Source organism: Sarcophilus harrisii, chromosome 3, assembly GCF_902635505.1.
Source record: "Sarcophilus harrisii chromosome 3, mSarHar1.11, whole genome shotgun sequence".
Classification (NCBI taxonomy): Eukaryota; Metazoa; Chordata; class Mammalia; order Dasyuromorphia; family Dasyuridae; genus Sarcophilus; species Sarcophilus harrisii.
In genome coordinates, this window is record NC_045428.1 from 33,100,806 (window position 1) to 33,119,268 (window position 18,463).

Genomic DNA, 18,463 nt, shown 5'->3' on the forward strand with positions numbered 1-18,463 from the left:
TAACCGATTCTACTTTGAAACTGTGATCTTCTGTATCATTATAGCTACTTGTCTTGTCCTTAAAGCTAACCTAAATCTCCCTTACTACAATTAAAATCCATTACATACCCTTTTTCTTTTCAATAAACACATCTTTCTTGAACTCCTGCTGTTGAAGGACATCATCATAGATTCTGGAGATACTTAAAACAAATGGCATCTAACTTTAAGAAGCTTTTATTTATTCTACTTAGGAAGTAGGGTATCTCAATAACCCAATAACCAGGAATATATATATATATTTGTAGGAAGAAAGCCCTTAAAAGAAGGGACATGAAGAAGAAAAACTCATTTTAGGAAGCAGTAATATGATAAAGCTTTGGGGGGAAATATGAATTTTAAGAGGTAGTGGTGAGGAGATAGTGCCATCCAACCTAAGGGACAGCCTTTACAAAGACATATAAGGGGACTGACTTGGTCATGTTTGGGGAGCTGGCAAAATTATTTGACAAGGATTGTGTGTGTGTGTGTGTGTGATATGAAATAAGCCTACAAAGGTGGTTAGTTGCAGATAGTGAAAGTCTTTAAAGTTAAACAGAAGAGCTTTTATTTAATTCTAGAGATAAGTGGGAGACATCACAGTATCCTAAACAGGAGCATGACATGGTAAGACCTGCATTTTAGAACTGTCAGTTTGGCAGTTATAGAGATGATGGGTTTGATAGGATGAGATTGAAAGCAGGGATACCACTTAGGAGACTTAAAATAGCTCAAAGAAGAGGAGATGAAAGCCTGAATAAGAGAGGAGAGATTAAGATGGATAGGAGTTATGATGGAGGTAGAATTGACAAGATAGATTGGATATATGGAGTGTGAGAGAAGATGAAGTCATGTGCATTATGGAGTGTAGGGTGAGATTTGGCTATGGAAAGGTACTCTGGGAAAAGATTTAATCCAAGGAGAGAGAGTTTGCGTTCCGTGCTTGTGTCTACAATTTGTCCTCAAGGGTACCATCAGGGAAGTGATACATGACATGCAAGTGGATTGAAGTGGGGGAGCAGTCAGCTGCTCACTTTCTCCTCCAGAGACATCTGGGTCCAGTGGCAAGATGTAGATCAGGTCGACTGGATATGGCCCTGGATGCAGTGCTATATCCATAGGATTGTCTACATCCCTGTTAACTGTTCTTTTAAGTTAGGTCTAGAGATAATCTAAGGAGAGTCTGTGAAATTGGAGTTAATCTATAATAATGCATTAAGTGTTTACTATGTGCCAAATAATGGGCTAAGCTCCAGGCATATAGAGAAGTACAAATACACAGTTCCTGCTCTTAAGGAGCTCACATTCAAACTGGGGAACCAACATGCAAACAACTACACACCTAACAAGATAAATAGTGAATGATGGGAGGAAATCTTAGACATGAGTATCTTACATTAGGTGATGGATGAGTTGGTTTGATCAGCCAACTTGAGCTGAAACAAGTGTCTGTTTGCCTGACTGCTCCAAAAGCTGTTTGCATTTTAACAAGGACCCGTGCTTTTGCCCAAAGCAATGACAAATATGGCAGTCGTAGGCTTTGGCAGAGCCAGCTGGGGAGCTATTTTAGGGTCGGAGGGTTTTTCAGCATTCCTGAAATCATACTCTGCAGGCAGCTGCCTATCTTGCCTATTTGTAAAGCTATCCTTAGGATAAGCTCACAATGCTTCTGTCTGATTGTGGGATAGCTGGAAGAGTCATGAATTTAGGATCTGTTGAACATCTGAGCTCTGCCTCTTCCTAGCTATGTGCCTTTGATAAATAATTAACCTCTACTTTTTGAATCTTAGTAACCTCATCTATAGAATAGATGTCAGAATACCTATCTGCACAACCTATTTCACAGGGTCATTGTGAGGATCAAATGCACTGACAAGTAAAGAGCTACAAAAATCTTTAATGGTGTAGTAATGAAAAACAGCACTTTTATGTAGGCCTTGATCTTTTGTCCTCCTCAGTAATACTACTATTATTACTATTTATATAACCCTTTCAGGGTTTTTAATGTGTTAAGTATATTATTTCAATTGATCTTGATGTGGTCCTTTATTTCTGTCAATTTTGGGGACTAAACTAGCTCTCTCTTCTTTTTTTTTTTTGTTTTTTGTACCTTTATTTCTTCAAAGGTGGATCTGGCAAGTTTATTATTTGTGATAAACATACTTCAGCTTTTTTTAAAAAGATATTCTTAATAATGAAGCAGCCATGTGATACTGGACTTGGTGTCCAGAAGATGTGAATTGGATTCCTACCTTCAATGGGACACTGGGAAAATCCCTCAACCTTATTTTTCTCCTTACAGGAGAATAACTTTCTTACAGGATTGTTGTTGGCTCAAACAAGATAACATCTTTAAAAAAATACTTTGCAAAATACTATACCGATGCTAACTATCACTATTAATAATAATTAGCACATTTTAGGTACTCCTTTGCAATTTATTGAAATGTTTTATCTTAATCCTTTAGCTTTCTTTGTCAACATCAGGGCCTTGTATGAACATAACTGCTCTTCTTCAATCACAGTACAGTTGATCATCATTGTAAAATATTCAGTTCAGTTATTCTCATGGATTCAGTGAACTCCTTTATGCATGAGATGACTTCTGTACTTTTCTTTCTTCAACATTAGTCGGTTCTATGGACAGGTCTCCAATTCATGCTATGGATGTGATCAATTCTGAGTTAATACCTGACTTTTTCCGTGAACTGAGTAATTAGGAAACTATTTTAACTTGTCCAAGACTATTGGAGCTGAGATGAATGCCTGTCCTTAGCATATCTGCTGGTAAATAGCTTTGGTCATGCTTTGATTATTCTGGGATATTACAGTTTGCATTGTTTGGTAGTGCTGTGATAATCTTTGTTTTGAAATAACTTTAACTTGAAGCAGAGGTTAACAATCCTGTGTGTGTGTGTGTGTGTGTGTGTGTGAGATGTACCCCTCTGGTAGTCTGATGATTCCTATGGCCCCTTCTCAGAATAATATTTTTAAATGCATAAAATAAAAACATTACAAAGAAAAACTGTTATATTGAAATTGTCCATATATATTTTTTTTAAAAAGTTAACTAGACCTGGGTTAAGCACTCTTAAAAATGCCATCATTTTGTTAGCATAAGCACTCCCTTCACTAGACAAAAATTGTCACTGGGGCAGGCCTTAATGGATGATTTTTGTTGTTCATTTAAAATAGATCATTTTTTTGGCATCCTCACTTCTGAGGGTGTTTCTCTTAGAATTTAGGTATATAATTTGGGATAAGGAATACATATTTTGAGAACTAGTAGTTAAATATTTGTAAACATTTTTCAAAATTCACTCTTTATCCCCTTTTCTATAGTGATTTTATTATCATGAACAACAATGAGAACAACATAAGACTCCGAATGTGTCAACAGGACCAAATAATTCATTATTTTTATGGTCAGTTTCTAGTCATATTTATTTAGCTAGGCTCCCACTCAGACAGTTTTGTGTTTTGTTTTTTGCAGTTTGGGAAGGGAAATATCTGGAATTAAATTCAATACAAGTTGCTATGATTTATATTCTACTGTCATATTTATTAATCAATCTTCAGTCATTTTCATGTATAATACAAAAACAAGATTTTTTAAAATTACTATTATTTGTTTGCTTGCTTTTAAGGACTATGCCTGAAACTATAGGATATGACTAATGCCTAACAGTAATCATTTAGAAATCAGCTAATATTGTATAATCTGATCATCATATGATTAGGGCAAAGGTCGGATTGGAACCAAAATAGAACAGTGAAACTAAGATGCCGAGTGTGATTGAAGTGGCTCCAATAGACAAAATTAGACATTGATAGTTATAAGCTTTTCTTAAAGATTCAGATTTCACAAGTGAGCCAAAAGAACTTGGAAATTCCTTAGACCCAAACAGTGCTTAGTCTCTTGGCCAAATAGAATGAAATAGTAGACAAGAGCAATAGAGGTCTATTCAAGTTCATTTTTCACACATAGAAGATGGCAGAAGTGGAGTGACAGAATTCCCCCAAAAGTGAAAAGAGGGGGAATTGAGCCTGTAAAGAAGTAAAAAGGGAGATCCAAATAAGGCAGACAATCCCCAAAAGCAATTTTAGATTCAGTGGAATGTATTAAGCATTTATTAAGTCTTTTCCATAAAAGCATGATGCTCAGTGCTAGGGATATAAATAGCTCAATTAAATAAAATTATCAAAAAAACTCATATTCCAAGTTGGGGAAGATAATGCATATAAAGGATGACAGGTAAAAAAAAATGAAACAAATTTTGCTTTAAAGAAAAATATGGTGTGATATTTTTTATTAGCATCAAGGTTGGAACAACCATTTGTAGATTCTATTACTTTAGAGCTTTGAAATCTTGAATGCACTTGTTAACTGTTATCTGCCATACCAACATTAAACTTATACAAGATTCTGTGACAGATGCAGGGACATAACTCTGCTTAACGCTCTACTGAGTATTGACATCCAAATGAGATGTAAATCAGGGAGACACTCTTACTTGAGGTGTTCATCATTGTCATGGAAGATGTCTTGCACCAAGTCTCTACAAAAGTAGGATTCTCTATTGATGGCAAGTTTTTTTCTAAATATACTAACTTGCAGATGACATTGTATTAAATAGCATTCAGTCCTTAGGATACAGTGTTGCCTTGAAATCCATGACAGTTAAGCCCTGGAAAGACTAAGTGTGTGGAAAATGTATCATCTAGAATAGGATAGATAGCTGATCTGAGTAAAAGTCCAGAAGATGTGGATTCATGTGCTCCCTTTCATCCCTACTAATTGTGAAAACAGACTACTCAGCATTCCAGTGTTCCAAGAAGCTCTCTAACCCTGTAATTATACATGAATAATTTGACTTTATTGGTTGAGAGAATTCCCAAACTGATAGAATCACAAGTCTAGATCAATATACATATCTATCCATACATACATATTATGGACAAAAAAACAAAATAACAGAGTCAGGTTTCATGGACATGCTTTTATATGCTTGTGTTTGTATGTGTACACATATATACACATACACACACCTATATACACACAAACTTTGAATGTAAGCCTAGGGACTGACTACATACTTGTCTAAGGATTAGCCTTAGAGAGGGGTTCAACAAGTTGATGAATTCTTGGCTCTCACAACTCTTGAAGTTTGTTAAGTTGTCAAGGATATATAATGTATCAATGGAGATTAGTCACATGGACAAAAAGTCTGACCCACAAAGAACTGAAGACTATTCTATAGAATAACGGAGACTAGATTAATATTGGAAACCTGTCTAATGTTTTTCACTGGCCCCGAACCGTTCACTGCTGCAAGGGCCCATGCTTTTACCACTAACGTTGTCCTGGCGATGATAGCGGTGAATCCTGGAAACTTTATTTCCTAGAAGATTTAAAATTATAAGTCATCTAAAGGACAAGGGAAAGACGCATTGTGAGCATCAATAGGTTCTGGTATATTGCTAGTGATTACTTGCTCATGACAAGGGAAATAAAAGACATCATTGTAGACACGTATGGAAAGAAAGGGGGGATGGGCTGGTTTTGTAGCAACAGAAAATGTTAAGGTAAAAGAGAGAGACAGCCTCAGTTGTATAATGATACTCTTGGGATCAAAAATGAAATCAAAGGAAGACCTTGAGTTCCTTGGATGAATCTTCGGTGAAGGATTTATGGGAAGACATACCTGTGAATCACACAAAATGAGAAGCCACTGAGGAGGACTTATGATCTCTTTTGGAACAAGGAGTTCTAGTTCCAGTGAAATCAGTTTTCACTTCATATAAAATGACATCCGTGGTGCAAACTCCTTAAAGAAAGGAATGGCTGTTTCGGAGAGCTTGGCTCTTTGAAAGAAAACACTGAGACTACAATGTGTTCTTAATTCTTAATGTGGCTCAAAAGATTTGATAAAGCAGAGTATGGCTGTGGTTATCTCCTTTAGACACCATGGAAGTTTTCTTCCACTGTGCCAGATTTCTATTTACAATTCTTTTAGTAATAATTCATCTAGAGCAGTAATTTCCAAACTTTTGGATCTCAGGAGGTCTAACCCTTAAAAATTACTGAATACAACTCCCCATTAAGCTTAAAAGCTTATATGTGAGTTATATTTTTTGATGTTTGCCACATAGGAAATTAAAGCTGCTAATATAAAAAAAAGTGATTTATCTAAAAATATAATACATCCATTACATGTTTATCATAATGTCTTAATGAAAAGTAACTGCATATACTATAAACACATTTGTGTGTATATATATATATATATATTTATATATATTTTAAAGTGAGTAGTGGCAATTTTACATGTTTCTAAATCTTTTAATGTCTGACCTAAATGAAGAGAGCTAAATCTCTTATCTGATTCTTCATTCAATCTATTGTGTTTTGTTCGCAGTGCACTAAGAAAATTTGTATTCATAAAGATGTGTAGATGGGAAAAGAGATACATATTTTGTAAGAAAATAATATTATGCAACAAGTTTTGAACACACAGACTCTCTGAAAGCATCTTGGAGAGATATCCTCAAGTCACACTTTGACCACTGATGAATGTACTACTTTTTCACATTTTAAGGATGTGCTCTGATAGCTTATAGAATGGCTGAGCCAGTACTGTCTTAAGAACAAACCATCGACAAGCTATACAGTTTCTCATTACTTGGCTTCAATGCACATAAAGATACTGAAGGCATTGTCAATTTTTTAGTGATAGTAAACATATCTGATGCCTCATGGTATTGTGATGAACCTGAATTGTCAGAGGTTGTCCCTTTGAGACAAAGGATGGAAGCTGCAATGAGGCAGTGGGATGTTTTGCCTGAAATGACAGTGCATTACCTGCTGCATTGAACGACCACCTATTCTTTTGTCATGGGCATCTTTTCTGGGATGCAGGTTGGACTGATTGGCCACTAAGTCACTTCCAAATATGAAACACTGTGATTTGCTGGTAATGAAGCACCAGATATGATAAATCTCACCAAGCTGGATGGTTTTCTCACATGTGGGCAAGAACTCCCTGTCCTATTACATCAGAGTGAATTCAGAATTTTGGCCACAAGTTGAGGATTTACTTGGTCAGATAACTCATCAAAATCATTTCCTGAAGCAGAAAGTGGGTTGCAATTTTTATAAATGCAAGGATCACCCTGAGTGACAAAATCAAAATATCTGAAGCTCAAATACTAACATATGTACTAGGAAAATAAATAACTATGAACTTCTAATTTGATTTTTACCAAACTGGCACTTTATATCTGAAAGATTTTTTTTCATTTTCTTTTTAAAGAGCAACCAAAGGGGAATAATCAAAGTGAAAAGAAGTTTGAAGAACACATTTATAAAGAAATTTTTTCAATGTATGTAATGTATTCCTGGAGAAAAAAGGATATGAAAGGTAATTTTTGAGACAATGGTGATAAAGTTTTTTTATGTCTCTACAAAGAATCAAACTAAAAAAGTTTTTACCTTTATAGTAGGTAAAGTTTAGGTAGGATGTAAACTTCTACCTCACAAAAGATGTTCTACAGAGAAACAAGTTGTCGGTGATGACTTCTTCATGCTTAAGAAATTACCAATAATTTCAAAAGGATATAAACCGGGATAATTGTTACAAATAAGAGTCAATTCTGAAGACCACACTCCATGCTGGATTTAAGATTCAAGCAAGTTTCAAACAACTTGGAGCTTAGGAAGGGACATAGACTTATGAACTCTAATCTAAGCTGAATGCTGCAAATATTCCTTGAAAAATCCGTGCTAGCTTAAACTGGAAGAAATGTCAAAAATCAGTTAGTTCAATTCATATTGATAAGGATCTAGTATGGCTCCTGAACTCATTGCTTCTCAAGCTATTCCATTCTACTCTTATCCAACCTGTTTTTTTCCCCAACAAACTGAATTTAGTTACTCTGAAACTTCCACACGTTGTCTCCATTTCTACTAGAAAATTGCTATCATTCTGCCAGTATGTTCTGTTCCCCTCCCTCCCTTAAAACCTATTCTTCTTTAAAAAAAAAAATCTAGTCTTCTCTTCTGTTTAAACATCCCCAATGTCTTAAAAACAACAACAACAACAACAACAACAACAACAACAACTGAATGGCCACATACCAAGGTTTCAGATTCTGTTGCCACTCTTTTGGTTGTGCTTTATTAGCTCAATATCCTTCCTAAAATATGATACTTAGATCAGGACACTAGCACTGAAAGATGGAGAAAAGCAGGACTATGAATTCCTTTGTTCTGAAAGCTATATTTCTAACAACACAGACTAAAATGTCACTAGGATAATTTTAGCTATCACATTAACATGGTGAAGCTTACGGTTCCCTCCAAAGCTCTTTTCTTATGTACATGTTACCTAAATAATTCCCCCTTATTTAGTTATTGAACTAAGGATTCTACATCTTTAACTGTTTGATTATAATTTAGCTCATTATCCTAACCCCAAATCTTTCTAACCATGCATCTGTCATTTAGTCAGCTCTGTCTCCTAACTTTGCATAACCTGCAAATTTGATAAGCATGCTGCCTTCTTCCAAATTGGTGCTATAAAATGCTGAAAAGGGTTGAGGGTGGCTTCCTGAAGGCATTCTTTTAGAGATATCCCTCTAGCTATCACATAATAATTGAATTAGTTATGAAAACATATAAATGAGCATGCCAAATAGTAAAAGCCTCATGAGAAGTTGAAGCAAATGCTTTGTTTAAACCATGTTTTGTTTTGTTTTGTTTTCATCTTACCAATAAAAATAACTGTCCAAAATGGAAATGTAGTTAGTTTGACTTGACATCCTCTTGATGAGCCCATCTTGTAATTATCAGAAACTATTCCATCAATAATCTCTTATTTTACTTCATTAGGAATTAAAAGTGAAATTCGCTGAATTCAGAATTTTGGCCACAAGTCGATGATTTATTTGGTCGGGTAACTCATCAAAACCATCTACTGAGGCGGAAAGTAGCTGCCATTTCCATAAGTGCAAGGATTACCCCGAGTGAGAAAATCAAGATATCTGAAGATCAAACACTAATCCTAGGAAACAAATATGAGGAAAATCAATAACTATGAAATTGAAAGATTATCTTTTCGAAAATCAGGACCAACACCACCCTATTATTCTATAGTTCCTACTTACTTTGAGTATTTTCCCCATGAAAATTAAGGAACCCAAGATTTTTAAGATAATTGTGGAAAGCCCAGCTTTGCCACAAAAGCAGTAACGCAACAATGCATTTCTTTTATTACAGTAAGGGTATCATTAAACTGGAGGTTTAAAAACAAAACCCCAAAATTTCCAACAATCTAGGCAGAGAGACAAATGCCCACGGAATGGCACAGTCAAGTTTCCGTAAGCAGCTGATAACGAGTACCAATGGGTACAAATGACCAACTCCTGTCTACCTTCTGGCTCTCTGTGCCGACTGGAGCAGTTTGTCACTTTGGAACCATCCCAATCCGAGTCGCTCTGCCTCCAAACAAGGGGCGCCGCATCCCGTGGTCACTATCAATCGCTATCGCCCTCCCCTGCGGCTATCCTGTCCCCTGTCCATCAACACCCTTCCTCTTTTCCCCTTCTTTCTCCCCCCCCCGGGGGGGGGGATGCTATCACCCACTGTGGCCACCCACCGGCTGCTGTCATCCCCAGTGGCGGCCGGGATCCCCAGAAGGGGCTGAATGAGCGCTCCCTCCACTCCACCTCCAGCTAGAGTAGCCTGTAGCTCCCTAGGCCGCCTTGCGATGGTACTCTGGGGGCGCCACGCCGTAGTCTCCTGCACTGAAGAGGGCGGGCGCGTTGTCGGCCAGGTAGGCCAGGAAGTCGTGCAGGTGGCCCAGCAGCAGGGCCAGGCTGCGCTCATCCAGGGGCGTGTAGGCCAGCATGCCGCCAATGCGCACGAAGAGGCGCAGCAGGTGCGGCGCGCCGTAGATGCGGGACATGGGGACGTCAGGGTGGTGGGCCAGCACCTCCGCATACTGCGGCCGTTCGAACTTGTACAGCAGCTGCGTGCCCAGCATCACGTTGAAGTAGTCCTTGATGCCCGCCAACACCTCGGGTGCCACTAGTGCCTTCTCGCCCCGGGCACGTGCATACTGGTCCAGGATGGCATCCACCGGCACCTGCGCGGGCAACCCAAAGAGCTGGTTCTGCTTGGTGACCAGGTCCCAGTCGTCCACAAGCCACGGCTTCAACTCCTCAGGGATCTCCACCTTCACCTCCACCCGGTTCCGGGCCGCCTCTTCACTCTCCACCGTGGGGTCCGTGGCGCTCCGCCTGCGGCGAGGCGGCACTGAAACTTCTATGGGGCAGCCAACACAGCCGCTGCCCTCCGTGTTGCCCACCACCTCCTGGGGCTCCTTCCGAGCCCGCCCCCCATTTTTCTGCTGCAGGCCCGGCCCCGGGATCTTGCGCACCCGGAGTCCGCCTCGCGCCTTTGTCCCGGCCTGCTGCTCCTGGTGGGCCCGGAGCAGCTCGCTTTGCCGGACCAGGTTTTTCTCCGAGTATTCGAGGACGCGGTTCTCAGGCACCCACTCGTCCCAGTTCTTGTTCCACCCAGTGTAGTGGATCAGGTACATGACCGAGCCAGCCTCCACGTCCGCCTCGGGCTCGGCCGTCACCTCGGCCACCCGCATGCACTTGGCTTCATAGAGCAGAGAGCCGTGCAGGCACAACAGCCGCTGGCCGGCCTGGAACTGGGCTTTTGGGGCCCCGGGCTGAGATGGGGGCCGACTCTTCCTGGAAACTTTGGGCGACATGGCTACTAAAGCTAAGCCGAAGCTGCTCCCGCAACACTCCAGCCTCCGGCCCGTCGGCTCCCTACCCACTCCCGCCAACGGCTATGGACAGTGCTGTAACCACGCAGGCGCGTAGAGCTCCTCAGTGCCCAGGGATGCCCCACTGCGCAGGCCTAAGGAGGAAGGAGAACCAATGGCAGCACAGAATGCAGCCTTCCACCTTGGCATGCAGCCACACCCCGGCCATGGAATTGATACTGAGCATTAGAGCAGGTGCCTCAAAAGCTGGCCAATCACAGCCTGGCTGATCTGGCCAATCGTAACCCACCCACATGCCCGGGTCTGGCATCGGGAGCAGATTTAAAAGCACCCTGGGCAGTAATGAGAGCATTAGTGTGACAGCACCAGGACTTGGCGGAGCCCACTTCTCGTAGTCATTCGCCCGGGCGACATGCATTGGTGTCCTGCCGCTGTGGGAAAGCTTACTGTGTCCCAGTCAGTGTGGTCATTTGCACATGGATAGGCAAGGGATTCTGACCGTTCCGTTCGTTACACTCTTGCTACAACCTAGAGTCGCATCCAAGATCTGTGTGAGAACAGAGATGGAACCCTGGGCACAGGCCCGAGGCTGCCACCTTAGTACTGCCCCACCCAATGTGGAGGCTGGGCCAGAAAGGAGCAGGAAGGGGCCTGAGCCGGGGTGGGCGGTGAGGGGCAGAGGGAGAAGGATGCCCACTGTCCACATGCTGGGAGTGGGGATACCACAAGGGTACAAACCACAAACAGCTTCCAGTGTGGCCACGCCTTTCCCACCAGAGGAAACAGTACCAGGCCCCATGGTGCACATGACAGGGCTCTGACGGCAACAGCCTGAAAGGCCTGGGTCTGGTGTTGCTTCCCCACCCAACAAGCGTGTCTCAGAAGGCCGGATACAGCGAGGCTTGTGGTGGGCCCTGGAAATCCTTCAGAACCATCTCCTTACTTCCTAGTGGCCCGAGTGGAAACTCCTTGGCTCCTTGGAGAGAGGAGGGAGAATTCGTTATTTTTGATGGTATGGACAAGCTTAGTACAGTGTCTGAGCCATACCTATTGAAGAACTTCCCTCTTTTCAATTCTGATCATTATTATCACTACCAGCATCTTCATAGTAGGTGCTTTATAAGTACCTATTGATAAACTCCTTATTCTGTTGTCATTACCATCATCATCACCATCATCATCATCATAGTAGGTGCTTTATAAATACTTATTGATGCACAACTCTCTTTTCCATCCTCTCCATCATTATTATTTTCCCCATCACCATCATAAGTGCTTTATAAATACTTATCTACTGAACTACTCTTATTCCATCTTCACCACTGTTATCATCATCATAGTAGGTGCTTTATATACTTATTGATGCACTACCTTTTTTTCCATCCTCTCCATCATTATTGTTTTCCCCATCACCATCATAAGTGTTTTATAAATACCTGTCTACTGAACTATTCCATCTTCACCATCGTTATCATCATCATAGTAGGTGCTTTATAAATACCTATTGACTGAACCACTCTCTTATTTCATCTTGATCATTAGCAGTAGCAACGTATCACCAACATCATCATCCTCAGCATCATCTAGCTTCCAAGCACTTTACAAATATTTATTCCCATTTAATTAATTAGCAGACAAGCAAGTTAACTCCTATATTGATAATGTTACTTCTATCTTATGAAAAAAAAGTAAGATAGAAAGAGACAAATAGAGAGACGGACTCAGAGAGACAGAATGAGAGAATAAAGAAAGCAAGGAAAGAAGAGAAGGAAAGAGAAAAGATTTTCTTTTTCTCATGTGGATTAACTTCTTTTTTTCCTATTATTTTCTGTTTTCCAAACCATAGTCAAGGCATGGGTACTCTGTAAAGACTTGTAAAATCTATTTTCATTCGATTGCTGTTAAGTTTTATCAGTTTTTTTATGACTATTAATATTGTTTCACATTCAATTTTACATATATATATATATGTATGTATGTATGTATACACGTGTTTTAGCATCTGTCTTCCTGATATATGTTTTTGTTCTTTCTACTGGTTAGATAAGCTTCTTAAGGCAGGGACTGACTATAATAGGTATGTCTTTTATATCTATAACTGTGGTGCTTGTCTACCTTGTAAGCCTCTTTTATGCCAGCCCGCTATTCCTAGAAGCTTGAAGGAATTATATTTGCCTGGCTGGTACTTAAATAAAAATACTTGTCACATATTGGTTATACAGTCTGTGTTGTTGAGGAAGAAGAATGATGGGAGTCATTACTCATGACTTTGACCATGTCACCTTCATCAGTATGAACAAAAGTAGACTAATAGTTTTATCTCAGTTATGACTAGTACACTAATGAATGTTTATAAGAGAGAAAACCGAAAGATTGCCTTGTCTTATTTTACCCAAGACTTCTGAAAAAAATCAGGGAGTATACTGCCACCTTACAGTTCTTACTTGGATATAAATTAGGTAGCGTGATGTAGTTTGTAGAGTGCTACAGTTAGAGGTTGGTTGAATTGAACCTGAATGCCTGATGCTAGATATTTTATTTGACTTCTCTAATTATCGGCTTCCTCATCTGGATAATGGGAATAATAATAGCATTTTCCTCCTAGGATTGTTGTGAGCTAGAAAAGGAAAGAGAGAATATGTAAGGCCTAGTTTAAACCTGAAAGCCTTATAAGTTTGATTATTATTGCTTATAATTTTATGGGTGTTGAAGCTCCCTTCCCACTTTACTAATCATAAGCCTTCTATACCCTTTCATTTTTCAGAGTTCTTACTCATATTACCCCCTAAAACCTCTATTAAGAATCTATCAACATTCTAGAGCCTTATCCCTCCCAGCCCACTCTATCCACCTCCATGCTCCATAGCTTATGGGACTCAGAATGCCAAGCTCACATATTTGCTTTGTGACTGGTTTCTTGGAAAAGCTATTTATTCTTAACTAGAATCTGTCAGTAGTGGTACTTCAATTTTGAAATAAGTATAGTATTATATTTTATATTACATCTTTTTAAATAGCATTCTGTAGCATTTTCTCTATTTTATATTTATGTGTACGTTATTGCCTTTAGATTAATTAATCTGTAGTAGATATAAAATTTAGTATCTCTGTGATCTTGAGCAAACTTCATTTTCTTTATGTGCCTCTAAAATGCAGGGGATTGGACTAGAAGACCTTTAAGAATTCTCTGAGATCCAAATACTATGGTAATTTAATTTTATTGGAAGTAAATGTTCAAAGCTTAATTATATCATTGGAGTCTTCCTTAAAAATTTCTTGATGAAACTTTAGAACAATATTTCCCACTTCCATGAAAGTGTTTGGAAACGTTACAAGCCCACACTAGCTTTTGACAAATCTACTAAAGATGCTATTAAACCTGCTTTTTATTATTTCAGAAATGTAGCTTGAATCAAGTCCTGGACGACTCCTGTGGATGTGGAAATTGTTTTTTATATCTTTGTCGCATACAGATTGGATTAATGTAATTCTCTGTTTGTACCTTCGTCCATATCATCATTGTAGAAATTGCAACACACTTGGGTTGTGGTAATAAGTATGATCCACAGTTCTCATGGGATAGTGAAAAATCTCACCAATACTGAAGTCTCTCTATTGACTTCTTGTTCTTCACTGACTTGAATTTAAAATTGAGGATTTGTATGTCTGTGAAGACTTAAATAGTATGTTCACACAGAATAATTTGTTCAGTTCCAGAGCTAAAACTTAATGTCCATTTTCAATCCTCATGGATAGTAAATCCCTGGTCTTTCAGTTCACAGGGCAGGACTCTGGAGACTAAGGTAAATATTATCCCATTTTAGATATTGATTGAAAATTTCTTCCCTCTTCTCTCTCCAACTCCCTCCCTCCCCCAATAAGCATTACTAAAATTGCCAGTGGATACAAAATTTGAGTTGAGTTTCACTCTCTTGTCCTTCTTTTCTGCCTTCTTGTGGGTATTGCAAATGAGTAATGAAAGAACCAAACCATGGATGATGGAATAAAAGGTTGCTGAAGATAGTTGCCATATTGGCTGTCAGACTGTAGGAAAATGGGATCTGACAAAAAAATAATCAGTAACTGTGTTTGTCTTATCTTTAATGTCTTAGGAATATCATAAAGTAAAGGGGGAAAGGGTAGTTAACATAATGCACTAGGCTCAATATTTTATAAATATTTCTCATTCTTACAACAATCCTGGGATGAAAATGATACTGTTATTCCTATTTTGTGGCTGAGGGCAGATGAATGTTAAATACCTTGCGAAAGGATGCATAGATGTCACAAAGATCACACATATCTTAGGCCAAATTTGAACTCTGGTCTTTCTGACTACAGGCCCCAAATTCTATCTACCGTACTGTATAGTAGTTACTGAATTAATGAGGAATATCTCAGTAAATTGTCAGGTTTATAAATGTGGAATCATCCTTTCCCACTTTGATTAGTCTTTTACCAAATTTCTGCAGTATCTCTCTCCATCTGTCAATGTCAAGAAAAACTTTTGAGTCAGGACAAATTGACTTCACATTCTTTCTTGGAATCTTCAGCCATTTGACTGACTCTGGACAAGTAATTTGTTCAATAATTTAGTCTTAGTTTCTAGTATAAAATAATGCTGATAATGATAGCAGCTGCTTTGTAGGGGTGTGTTCTGCAAATGCCAAATATTAATTGATGGCCTTTTTTTATAATCCTACTTCAAATTGTCTCTTTCACCTAGCTTATTGTAATAATCTCCTAATCAGTCTCTCTTCATCTAGTTCCTTCACTTTTAAATGCACTCACCACACAAGTGATAAAATAAATTTTTTATCGTATAAGTCTGACTTGTGTCACTCTCATGTTCAAGATGTCCCTAAAATACACATTCCTTAGTATGTAAGACTCTTCACAGTTTGCCTTCTACTCAACTTTTTAGCCTGATTTCACATTATTTTCTTTAATAAATGTTATATCCCAGATAAACTGACCTACTTGCCATTCTCTGAACATTACCTTCCTACTTCATTGCTTTTGTATATTTAGGCTTTGCTTAGGACACCATCACCTTTGCCTCTTAGCATCTCTAGCTTCCTTTGAGCCTCAATATATGATAGCAGCTGTGGGAAGCCTTCTCTGATGACCAAGTGGTAAATGTTTTATCTGTGTATACATTTTATGTCCCTTGGTAAAATCTGAGATATCTGTAGATGGGTATTTAATTTCTTTCTCTTTTTTATAGCACTAGGCATAGTCCTTGCATAGAGTAGACTAGAATTTATTAAGAAATAATTCTTAAATTAATAACACTTCCATCCAGTTCTTTTGTATACGTAAGTTCAGAATTTTACTTGTACCAACAAAAGACCTGGATAGAATTTGACATGAAATGAAAATGATCAAACCTTAATATTACCCTCTGTTTTATTTTATTCTATAACTCCATGATGAAAATAAATTTAGAATATCAAACAATCAGGTGTTTTTTTTCTCCTGAAAAATTGCATAATGGTTTCCTCTCATTGTACTGTGATATCATGATGTCATGTAGACATAAACTTTTCTTCCAGAAGATAGAATAGAAGATAGTAATTCAAATCATAGAATAATAACAATAGTTCACATTTATGTAAGTTTGTGGTTTACTTAATTTGTTCTTTATGTAAATTAAAAAAATGAACTGGATTATGGAGGAATTTAATAACTGGCTCAAGTGTATACAATTAGCCAGTGACTTCCAAATCCTATGTTGCTTGGGATACTTATTTATGCATATTCCACTCATAATGAATTTCTTCATTTGTTTCCATGTGGATTCTTGGGGAAAATTTATTTTAAACCTTGCCTTTGCCATTAAATCCTAGAAGAAGAAACCCGATAATATCTTATTATAGTGAGTTTTGCTGGGATGACAAAAAAAAAATCCATCTTTAAACTGAAGTGACATATAATTGATTGAAATTCCTTGATGTCTTTTGCATAACATCTACTTTGTGCTACTAATGCCTCACCTGCCTATTGGAATAACATTATATCTCTTCTTTAAATTATTTTCCTCCCAATCTTACAAAATGGAATCACTCATTTCCATGGTAGCAGGATATACTTTATTAGAAAGGGAAATTGTAACACATTTTAGTTCATAAAATTTTGTTTCCCTTTTTATTAGTAATATTAAATGTGAGAGTTTCTACCCCCTTAATTTTGAATGCAGTTGTAGACATGTCCATCATCAGCTAGCAAAGTAGTCATTTGAACCTGAACAGATTCAACCTGTCATTAGTAGAAGCCATTCCCTCTTTATGTAACAGGATTAATATGGTGTGGTGCTTACAATCTCGGACTCCAAAAAACCACTTGCATCTGCTTTTTATTCAAGGAATCCTGGAAGGGAGCCAGGTTTGTGTAGCACCCGAGCCCATTGCTTACGTATTTGACAGTAACATCTGGCAGCACAGATGCTGAATTCTAGAGAGCCATAATTATTTTGAGAGGAGGAAGACAGTGTCTCACACAGTTATTATCATGCTTCTACCGCAGGTACTAGAAAGAGGGGATCATTTTTGCTTTCCTGACAGCATATGTTTTCACAACTTTAGAGATGAGATTTCTTGATGATGTACAACATTGAGATTAAGAATCATTATATGTTTTTAAGCAAGAGAAAGGTTAAAAAGAGCATCAAGGTTGTGAATGAAAAGGTTTTGTTGTCCAAATGCCAGCTCAAAAGCTATTGAATGTGATACCAAAATATGCAGGATAGCCTATTACAAGGAAAAGCTGATGACAACAATGTTTCTTGATTCCACACTATGTCCTGGAGCCACTCATAAATAAGACTGTCAGATTTTGTACCAATGAAAGGAGTTTACTGTAGGTTTGTTTATCTCTGCTGTGAAGATTTTCTCTTTCCCATCTCTCTCTCAGACAGATTATTACTTGAGAGAAGATGACAGGCACCTCCAAGTTTGAGAGGGAATATTGTATGTGCTCAGAATGCACCTAAAGTATTAATGGGCATGTTTTCCTTTTGCAACCTTTCTACCTTAGCATGTAGATGAAAACTCAGATTTGTAGGTCACTAGAGTGGTAACATAGCTGGATCACCAACTGCAATTTCTCATCATTACCAATTCACAAAGGACCAAGAATAGATTACTTTAAGGAAGAATAAGGATGAGTAGGGTGTAATGTTCATGTATTGTAGTACTTCCTATGTCAGCTTCATGACACTATTCTTTTAAGAATTGTGGTCAGCAGATCTTGAGATGAAGGTTCTGTATAGAGAATAACTTGAGATAATTTTCAGATGAAGAAATTAAAACCATTTCTAGTCATATGAAAAAATACTCTAAATCACTATTGATCAGAGAAATGCAAATTAAGACAACTCTGAGGTACCACTACATATCTCTCAGATTGGCTAAGGTAACAGGAAAAGGTGATGATAAATGTTGTGGGAGATATGGGGAAACTGGAACACTAATACATTGTTGGTGGAGTTGTGAATGGATCCAACCATTCTGGAAAGCAATGGAACTATGTTCAAAATGCCCTTTTACCCAGCAGTGTCCCTACTGGGCCTATATACCAAAGATATCATTAAAAAGGGGGAAGGATCCACATGTGCAAAAAAATATTTGTGGTAGCCAGTTTTTTAG

The 18,463-nt window shown here is 38.4% G+C and overlaps 1 protein-coding gene and 1 pseudogene across 6 annotated transcripts in view; one reads left to right on the top strand and one right to left on the bottom strand.

Annotated features, from left to right (window-relative positions):
* NAALADL2 (N-acetylated alpha-linked acidic dipeptidase like 2) overlaps positions 1 to 18,463 on the top strand; it is a 1,183,950-nt gene that overhangs the window by 526,520 nt on the left and 638,967 nt on the right. The gene's annotated exons all lie outside the window — the stretch shown is intronic.
* LOC116422205 lies at positions 4,626 to 11,916 on the bottom strand (annotated as a pseudogene).